Source organism: Gossypium arboreum, chromosome 6, assembly GCF_025698485.1.
Source record: "Gossypium arboreum isolate Shixiya-1 chromosome 6, ASM2569848v2, whole genome shotgun sequence".
Classification (NCBI taxonomy): domain Eukaryota; kingdom Viridiplantae; phylum Streptophyta; class Magnoliopsida; order Malvales; family Malvaceae; genus Gossypium; species Gossypium arboreum.
Genome location: NC_069075.1, coordinates 124575080 through 124586234, shown reverse-complemented (window position 1 = coordinate 124586234; position 11155 = coordinate 124575080). Strand labels below are relative to the sequence as shown.

The window sequence follows — 11155 nt, the reverse complement described above, 5'->3', positions numbered from 1 at the left end:
CGAGATATGAATTTTAAGCGATCGTGATGCGCTTAGCCACTTGTCTCGAAATTTTAAAAATAAATTGTTTGAGCTGTTTAATTAATGAAATAAGTTTAGTAACACCTCAAGCTCGACTCTGGAGATGGTCTCGGGCGTGAGGGCGTTACAAGTACCGTACCTCCATCACCTCGGTTCATTCAAACTCCAGATGGTGTCTTAGCATCAAATCCATCGGCGTTGGTGTTCAAACAATAGGATCGGCTTCTAATGTCTTGGCTCCTCTCTACGATTGATGCTGAGCTTCTGCCGTCCTTTACCAATGCTAGATCAGCATGTGATGTTTGGACCACTGCAATAGAGCTCTTTGCAGTCGACATCGGTGCTAAGTAGTCGAGACCCCGTCATGAGTTACATTCGTTGAAGAAAGGTACTATGTCTATCACTACTTATGTTACTCGGATTAAAAATATCTGTGTTGTTCTTGAGAATTCAGGCTTGCGGATCTCGGACGAAGAGAAACTGGAGATCATTCTTGCTGGACTGCTGCTAGAGTTTGAGGGCATGGTCTCCTCCGCCTATCTGTCGATCGGTCCCCTCCAACGAGTTGTCAATGCTCTCGTAGAGTGCGAAAATCGTCTTCACCGAGTGACTCAAGAGATTTCTCTTCATGCGAATCTTGTTGAACCTATGCCTTCATTAGTTGTGGAAGGCTCTGTTCGTGGCGGCCGATCATCTCCTCATGGTCGTGGAAGTAGTTTTCAGCCTAGAATTTAATGCCAGATATGCAACCGTTTCGGGCACTTGGCTAATGGTGTTACGACCTTTATCGTTGTGAGGCTGATGATTCGTCACTGTTGTCTCTGGTTGTGCGTCAAGATGGCCCACCAATCTTTAATTGGTCAGACACGGCTTCTCTGCCTGGTTATGCCTTTGATGCGCCGAATGGAGGAAAGGGAGATGATGAGTGGGACTGGCAAGCAAAGGCTCCTAGGTTTAGTTATTCTCCAATTTTCGGTCAAAATAAGTTGCAATTTGGTCAAAATCAAGTGTGTTATGGTTAAAATACTTTACCTGGATTGGCAAGTTATAATGGCTATCAAATGGCATGTGGGCGCATTATGATTGTGGATCTGGTGCTCCAAATTTGGCATTTTTGCCTAGGCCTACTGGGTCGATTATGCTTGGGCGTGAATGTGGGCCTTCAAGTGGTTCACCTCATGGACATCGGCTGCATGATAAAGAAAATTATGTTTCAAAGCTGAACGCTCAGTGATAAACCATAATTTATACATATTTCTATCCCATGCTTAGCACATTTTATGGATGATTTTTCCTTAAAATTGGTGAATTCGATGCTCCTAATGCCTTAATTTCATATTTTATACTTAGGTGAGCATAGGAGAGTGAAAGGAACGAGAAACGGGCCAAAAACGAAGAAAATGGGCCAACGTACGAAATTAACACAACCTAAACTTCCTCACACGGGCAGTCTACACGGCCGTGTAAATTTGGCAGAATCGAAGCACGACTCACACGGGTAGGTCACACAGGCGTGTCATACAGGCGTGTCCCTGCTGAGGCCAAGTTTAGTTCAATTCGGAAAAGGCCAATTTTGAGGGCTCTCAGACATTCCAAAGCCTATAAATACACCCTAGAAGAGGAGAAGAGGGGACACACGGAGAAGGAAGCATGGAACTGCTCAAGGAAAGCCGATTCATTCATCTCATAAGCCAGATTCATCATCAAGACTGAAGATCTCCCCTCAATTTCCCTTTAGGAGTTTTGGGTTTTTCTTTATGTTTTGTATTCATTATTCTTCTGAGGTGTTTACCTTTTTAATTATGAACTAAAACCCCTAAATACCTAAGGTGGTGAAACCTAAGACGGATCTTGTTATTATTATCTGAATTGTATGATAAATATTTGACTTGTTCTTAATTATATGTTTTTAATTCTTGTTTTGATATTTCAGGATATTGATTCAAGTTAAGCTCTTATTCAAAGGAGGAATAGACCCCGTCTAAGAGTAAATTTGTCATAATTAAGCGGATTTGGTTGCGCACCTAGAGATAGGGTGACAAGATTTTTCCTAATTAGGGTGAAACCTAATAAGGGGATCCATAGACCGAGTTAATACAACCCTAGGGCATTAATTAGAAAGAGATTTCAATTATTCAAACTAGGGTTAGACGTTGTTAGTCTCGAAAGATATAATAATATAACTAAGGGATCTCTACGGAACAAGTTGAATGAATAAATCGTTCAATTCAGAGTCAAATAACAAGTGAAGTCTAGGTGGATTTTTCCTTAGGTATTGTCTTAATCGATCCAGTTTTCCAAAAAGTATTTTCCCAAAATTTCTTTTCTGTGATTTCTTAGTTTAGTTAATTAATTAGATAAACAAAACCCTTTTATTTTTTTAGGCTAGATAATAAAAATAAAGTTAATACTAGTACTTTTAGTTCCTTTGGGTTCGATAATCCGGTCTTGCTAAAGCTATACTACTATTCGATAGGTACACTTGCCTTCATCGTGATAATAGTTAGTTTCAAGAACGATACGTTATAAATATTTAAAACCTATCACGAATATCACGTATCAAGTTTTTGGCACCGTTCTCAGGGAACTAAGATATTAGGAACACTTGATTTTTATTACTTTAGCCATTTACTTTTACTGCAATTTAAATTTTATTCTAATTTTTATTACTAATTCTTCTTTTTCCCTTTTTCTGGCAGGTTTTTATAGTTTATGACTAGAAGAAACCCGTCAGGACCATTACTTTTTGACAGTGAGATCGATCGCACAATTTGCAAAAACCAAAGAGAAAAAAGGCAAAGCTTAAGATACACAGAGAACGAGCAAGAAGACAATATTTAAACCACAACCTAGGAGATGGCTGAAAACTAAGAAAATCTGCTACCTCCTGCAATTGCTGTTAATCAAAATCCTGCTCCACACACTATGTATGATTATGCTAAACCTAATTTAACAAGAACTGAGTCAAGTATAGTTAGACCTGCTATTGCTGCAAATAATTTTGAACTAAAACTTAACACAATTCAAATGATACAACAGTTTGTTCAATTTGATGGTTTGCAAGACGAGGATCCCAACACTCACTTGGCAAATTTCCTAGAATTTTGCGATACCTTTAAATTTTATGGCGTTTTTTATTACACCATTCACCTTCGGTTGTTTCCCTTTTTGTTAAGGAATAAAGCTAAACAATGCTTGAACTCGTTACCATAAGGGTCAATCACTACTTGGGAACAAATGATCGAAAATTTTTTATTAAAATATTTTCTACCTGCTAAAATAGCCAAATTATGAAATGATATCTCTTCTTTTGTGCAGATGGATTTAGAGACACTCTACGATGCATGGGAGAGATATAAGGACCTTTTGCGAAGATGCCCCCGCCATGGGTTACCACTCTGGCTACAAGTTCAAACTTTTCATAATGGCCTGAGTCCTTCGACTCGACAAATGGTTGACATAGTTGCTGGCGGAACCATCAATAATAAAACACCTAAAGATGCCATGGATTTATAGAGGAGATGTCACTGAATAACTATCAGTGGCAAATCATGAGGACAAAGCCAACGAAAACAGTCAGCGTCTATAACGTCGATTCGGTCACCATGCTCTCTAATCAGGTAGAACTCTTGAATAAGAAAATTGATGGTTTCCTTAGTTCTTCACAGGTTCACCCAGTGATGAGGTGCGATTCAAATGGAGGTGGGTCGAGCAATTCAGAATACCCACCTTATGGCCACAACATGGAGAACGAGTAATTAAATTACATGGGTAATAATCCTCGATCTCAAAACAATCCTTATAGCAATACTTACAATGCAGGTTGGAGGAATCACCCAAATTTTTCATGGGGAAGCCAATGAAATCAGAAACCACCACCCCCTCCAGGCTTTCAGTAACCACCATACCAGTAGGAGAAAAAGCCAAACCTTGAGAAGATACTAACCAAATTCATCTCAGTGTCAGAGACTCGTTTTCAAAATACCGAGATGGCACTCAAAAATCAATAAGCATCTATCCAAGGGCTCGAAACTCAAATTGGACAGCTAGTTAAGATGATTTCAGAAGGAGCACTAGGAAATCTACCTAGTAACACCGAACCCAACCCAAAAGCACATGTGAAAGCAGTTACAATGAGGAGTGGGAAAGTGTTAGCTGAATCGAAAAAGAAGCCATAACAAGAAGCTAACAGAAGCAAAGAAGATGAAGTAAAACTCGAAAGCAATGACAATCCAATGTTGAAGGAATATAAACCACCAATTCCATACCCAAAAAAGTTGAAGAAAGACCATATGGATGCACAATTTGGTAAATTCCTTGAACTTTTTAAGCAACTACATATTAACTAACCTTTTGTTGAAGCTATATCGCAGATGCCAACATATGCAAAATTTTTAAAGGACCTCCTAAAAAACAAAAGGAAGTTTGAAGACTTATCTAAAGTGGAACTTAATGAGGAATGTTTGACTATACTCCAAAACAAACTGCCAACCAAACTAAAAGATCTAGGAAGTTTTTCTATACCCTGCTTAATTGGTAGTTTTAACGTTAATAAGGCACTAGCTGATTTAGGTGCTAGCATTAATTTGATGTCACGTAAAATGTTTAAACAACTTGGTCTTGGGGAACCTAAACCCACTAAGATGAGTATTCAACTAGCTAATAGATTTGTTAAATATCCTAAGGGTATTATAGAGGACATACTTGTAAAAGTAGATAAATTTATATTCCCTGTTAACTTCGTTGTGCTTGATATGGATAAAGATGTTGAAGTGCCTTTAATCTTAGGGCGTCCATTTTTAGCCACTGCTAGGACTGTTATTAATGTGGGTGATGCTAAAATGGTACTTAGAGTAGGTGACAAAAAAATCGTTTTTAAAATTTATGATGCCATGATTTTGTCTAGGGAACAGGATGACTCATGTTATTTTATTGACTCTATTGATCATGTTGTTCAATATTCTTTTCAGGAAATCATACATAAGGACACGTTGGAACTGTGCCATGCCCAAGGAGAGGAGATAAATGACTATGACTCTTAGACAGATAAAATAAAAGCTAAACTGAACTTCAATGAATCTTCCCAAAGACAAGCAGAATATAAGGACATTAAAGGGAACAATGATTTTAAACAAAAACCCTCTATTGAAGAACCTCCCAAACTGAAACTCAAACAATTACCAAATCACTTGGAATACGCATTCCTTGGAAATAATTCTACATTACTAGTTATTATTGCGTCTAACTTGCAACCCAAGGAGAAAGATAAATTAATTCAAGTATTAAAAGAACATAAAAAGGCCATAGCTTGGAAATTTTCTGACATTAAAGGGATCAGCCCTTCTTTTTGCACCTACAAAATTTTAATGGAAGATGAATATAAACCATGTGTGCAAGCTTAAAGACAACTGAACCCCAACATAAAGGAAGTTGTTAAAGCCGAGGTAATTAAACTTCTAGATGCTGGAATTATTCATCCTATTTCTGACAGTTCTTGGGTAAGTCCAGTGCAGGTTGTTTCTAAGAAAGGAGGCATGACTGTGGTAGCCAATGAAAAGAATGAACTAATTCCAACTTGGACAGTCACAGGTTGGAGAGTTTGCATTGACTATAGGAAGCTAAATGATGCCACGAGTAAATATCACTTCCCCTTGCCATTCATTGACCAAATGTTGGAAAGACTATCAAGGCACATGTACTACTGCTTCTTAGACGGGCTATCTGCCTATTTTTAAATCCCAATAGCTCCTGGAGATCAAGAAAAAAACAACATTCACATGTCCATACGCTACATTTCAGCGCTACGTGATGGTCATCTTTGACGAACTAGTAGAAGATATCATGGAGGTATTTATGGATGATTTCTTGGTATTCAGTAACTCGTTCCATCTTTTCTTTAAAAATTTAAAACGAGTTCTAATAAGATGTGAGGAAACAAACCTTGTACTTAACTGGGAAAAATGTCACTTTATGGTTTAAGAAGGTATTGTGCTAGGACATAAAATTTCTAGTAAAGGGATTGAGGTTGATAAATCTAAAGTCAAAATCATTGAAAAATTACCTCCTCCTAGTTTAGCTAAGGCTATTAGAAGTTTTTTAGGACATGCTAGGTTTTATAGAAGATCTATTAAAGATTTTTCTAAAATAGCTAAGCCTTTGACCAAATTACTAGAAAAAGATTTGCTCTTTAATTTTGATCAGGAATGTTTAGAAGCATTTAATACTCTAAAGGATAAATTGATTAATGATCCAATTATAATAGCACCTGATTGAAATTTACCTTTGGAACTAATGTGTGATGCGAGTGACTTTGCAGTAGGTGCAGTTTTGGGACAGCGATGAGGGACAAGCACTTTCAACCTATTTATTATGCTAGCAAAACTTTGACAGTCGCACAAGAGAACTACACCACCACGGAGAAAGAATTGTTAGCTGTGGTTTTTGCATTCGATAAATTTAGGCCATATCTAATATTGTCTAAAGTTTTCATTTATACTGACCATTCTGCCCTTTGCTACCTGTTAATTAAGACTGATGCAAAACCTCGACTCATTCGATGGATTTTGTTATTGCAGGAATTCGACTTGGAAATTCAAGATAAGAAAGGAGCAGAAAATCTTGTAGCTGATCATTTATCCAGGCTTGACAATTCAAGTACTAAAGAGCTAGATGAAGTGGAAATAAATGATTCGTTCCCTGAAGAACAACTTTTTGCTATTTCTAGCTCGAAGGTACCTTGGTTTGCAGACATCGTGAATTTTTTAACCACTAACATTATCCCAAAAGGGTTGACACATCAGCAAAAGAAACGATTCTTTACTGATGTGAAAAATTACTTTTGGGAAGATCATTTTCTTTTCTGTATATGTGCAGATCAAGTCATTCGGCGATGTGTTACAAGAACAGAAGCATTAAAAGTCTTGGAACATTGCTACTCAAGACCAGCTGGAGGACATTAAGGTGGAAATAAGACCGTACATAAAATACTTGAATCAGGTTTTTATTGGCCCACATTATTCAAAGATGCCAACAGGTATGTTATTTCTTGTGAAAAATGCCAAAGGACAAGTAATATCTCTAACCGTGATGAAATGTCTCAGACATATATGCTTTCATGTGAAATATTTGATGTTTGGGGTATCAACTTCATGGATCCATTCCCTAGTTCATTTGGAAATAAATTCATCTTAGTAGCTGTCAATTATATGTCTAAATGGGTTAAAGCCCAAGCTCTACCTACAAATGATGCTAGAGTAGTGGTACGTTTCCTTAAAAAACTTTTCTCTCGATTTGGAATACCTAGATTAATCATCAGCGATAGAGGGACTCATTTCTGTAACGCCCAATTTGAAAAGACCCTCAAGAAATATAGAGTTTACCACCGAACAGCTACCCCTTACCACCCTGAAACTAGTGGCCAAGTCGAAGTGGCAAATTGAGAACTTAAACGTATCCTAAAAAAGACTGTAGGATTAAACAGGAAAGATTGAGCAACGAAAGTAGATGACACTTATGGGCTTATAGAACTGCATTTAAAACCCCCATAGGAACATCACCATACAAACTCATTTATGGAAAAAGTTGTCATCTACCATTTGAGTTAGAACACAAAGCATTCTGGGCTATAAAATTTCTAAACTTTGATCCCAAACTTGCAGGTGAAAACAAGTTGATGCAGTTAAATGAGTTAGACGAATGGCGAACCTATGCATATGAAAATTCAAGACTATACAAGGAAGCAACGAAATGACGCCATGATGCTCGATTAAAACAAAATAAACAATTTGAAGTTGGAGATCTTGTAGTATTATATAACTCGAGACTCAAATTGTTCCCTGGGAAGCTTAAATCACGATGGTCAGGTCCGTTCATAGTCAAAACAGTTTTCCCATACGGCATCGTAGAAATAAGTCACCCATCACAAGGTACTTTCAAAGTAAATGGACATCGCCTTAAACCTTACAATTGTGAGAAATTTAAAGATGACAGGGAGGAGTTATGGCTTAACGAATCTCCTTAAGTATACTCACACGATAAAGTCTAGCTTAGACTTTAAATAAGCGCTGCTAGGGAGGCAACCCGAGCACTAACAATATTACATTTTTTAAATTTTACTTTTTAAAATCTAACATACTAACCAAATCATTGAACATAGGCTTTTTAGAACCACACGCCAGGCACACGGGCGTACCATAGGCCTTGCACACACCACGGGATGCAACACGGCCATACGATACGGCCGCGTGAAAACAGGGAAAAAATTTCTTCCCCAAAATGGGATGCGATAAGTAGCCACGGCCGTGGCCGAAACTGCCAAAATAACTCAGGCTTGCAACACTCCTGTGTTTTGAAACCGTGGGTAAACCTGTCAATTTAACACAAGCGTGCGCCTGCATACACAGGCGTGGGAGAATCGAACGGAGATCGACACGGCCGTGCAACATGGTCATGTACACCAATGTGCCTAATTTCGAAAATTACAAAACACGCCGGCTAAGCTTAGAGCACACGAGCGTGCCCCACGACCGTGTGCCCCAATTTCTCTATAAACACCTATTTTTTATTTTATTTTATTTTTTCAAATTATTTTTTATTTCCTTTTAATAATATTTTATCCTGAGTTTTTACAATTTTTATTCTTCGGCTATTTCATTACGAGTAATTATGCTTCAGTATACCTTTTAAAGAGTTCCTGATTTTATAACAGTCAGAAATAGCTCCAAAGCTCACTATTACTCAGGACCTTGAAACTCCACTGGGAAAGGTTCTCCACAACTGCCATGTCCTGCTCGACCACGACCATAGCTACCACCAGATATAATATTCTTTTGGCGCAGGACTTATAGACTAATGAACCTCTAACACCACCGGAGTATCCTCCTCTACTTTCATGCCGGTTACTCTTTAAAACTCCAATTCGAAGAATCCATTCATCATTCAGGAAGTTTCACTTCTCTCCCTATCTTATGATTATATATTTGTCTTTTTTAAATATCTATCTTTGTACATTGAGGGCAATGTGCATCTTAAGTGTGGGGGGTCTTTTATATCATCATTAGAAATCCCTAAATTTTGTCTTTTTCTCACGTGAATCACTCATATCACTATTAGAATGAATTTTAATTAATTTATAATTTTTATTGATATATCTTGAATTAAAACATAAGCATTTATGCATTGATTGTTTAAACTTTAAGACATTAGGGAATCAAGCATGATAAGTTGGTTTTTGAAGAATTAAAAACTTTTAGGTTGTTTCCCTAAGTTTAGGTATGATCATGAGTTGAAATTCACAAGTTTTAACATCAAAAAGCCATAATTTTTTGTGAGATCTTGAGCCTTTAGAGCATATTTTATTTCTTTCATGCTCACTTTCATTATGAGTACGTCAGTTTTGAATTGTTATTCTAGAACTTGCTTGATTATGCATGTCAAGACCACACCATTTGATTTGATATGTCAAAATGATAAAGGCACTTAGGTTTAACCCACTCACTCCATAAAAAGCCTACCTTCATAATTAACCCTTAGTGAACCCCTTTGAGCCTATCAAGCCATTAATTGATTTACCCTCAATATTAACCCATAACTCATTATTGTTGAAATCCCCTAAATTAATTTGATCCCTATTTATGTCGAGATTTGAGTTGGAGTAGTTACTTAGCTATGTTTTATTCTATTTTGTAATTTGACTTGTTCTTAAAAAAAATAAAAAAATACATGTATACATATTAGTAGTAGTGATCTTCTGAGCTAAAGAAGTTAAATTCCATATTCTGAGAAAAAGTTCTGTTGTACGTAATTGATGACTAGTTATTTTTCTAGTTAGGCAATTTTTCAATTCAATCTCGATTCTAACCCTTTCTTTTAGCTTGTGACCACACCCTCTAACCAAAGCCACGTTACAACCCTCTAAAGACCTTTTGATTAATGTTTCATCTCAATTTATAGTGGTGGAGATTTGATTTTCATACAAGCCTATGGTAATAACTTTTCATCATTGACTATTGAGTGCTTCATTTATTGTCCTTAAACACCTCGAGTGATTTGAGTAAATCTTTAGTGAGGATGTGAAACTCTGTGATATTTTGAATCAAAGGTAATTACTTAAATGAGGGGAGACACCTATGTTTTCATGATAAAATGCTCAACTTGGAATGTTTGAAACTTTGATGTTCTTTCAGTTGAATTTTCAATGTATGATTACCTATAGATTATTTTAAAATATTATCGATAGAAATTATAAGTTGAGAAGAATTTATTTTGATTATGAGTTGAGGATTTTGCTTTAGGACAAGCAAATGCTTAAGTGTGGGGGATATTTGATAAACCGTAATTTATACATATTTCTATCCCATACTTAGCACATTTTATGGATGATTTTTCCTTAAAATTGGTGAATTCGATGCTCCTAATGCCTTAATTTCATATTTTATACTTAGGTGAGCATAGGAGAGTGAAAGGAAAGAGAAACAGGCCAAAAACGGAGAAAATGGGCCAACGTACAAAATCAACACAGCTTGGACTTCCTTACACGGGCAGACCACATGGCGTGTCAATTTGACAGAATGGAAGCACAACTCACACGGGTAGATCACATGCCCGTGCCCATTTAGCAGCCTTGACCACGGCCTTAAGCAATCACACACGGGCGTGTCCCTGCTGAGCCCAAGTTTAGTTCAATTTGAAAAAGGCTAATTTTGAAGGCTCTTAGGCATTCCAATGCCTATAAATACACCCTAGAAGAGGAGAAGAGGGGACACACGAAGAAGGAAATAGAGAATTTCTCAAGGAAAGCCGATTCATTCATCTCATAAGCCGGATTCATCATCAAGACTGAAGATCTCCCCTAAATTTCCCTTTAGGAGTTTTGGGTTTTTCTTTATGTTTTGTATTCATTATTCTTCTGAGGTGTTTACCTTTTTAGTTATGAACTAAAACCCCTAAATACCTAAGGGGGATGAAACCTAAGATGGATCTTGTTATTATTATCTGAATTGTATTATAAATATTTGACTTGTTCTTAATTATGTGTTTTTAATTCTTGTTTTGATATTCCAAGATATTGATTCAAGTTAAGCTCTTATCTAGAGTAGGAATAGACCATGTCTAAGAGTAAATTTGTCATAATTAA

At 36.9% G+C, this 11155-nt stretch overlaps 1 non-coding gene across 1 annotated transcript; it reads right to left on the bottom strand.

Moving 5' to 3' along the window:
- Nucleotides 1-3306: 3306 nt before the first annotated feature.
- LOC128294472 (small nucleolar RNA R71) lies at nucleotides 3307-3413 on the bottom strand. The gene has a single exon (XR_008284782.1). It is a non-coding gene; the product is annotated as a small nucleolar RNA R71 (small nucleolar RNA).
- Between the last annotated feature and the right edge of the window lie 7742 nt (nucleotides 3414-11155).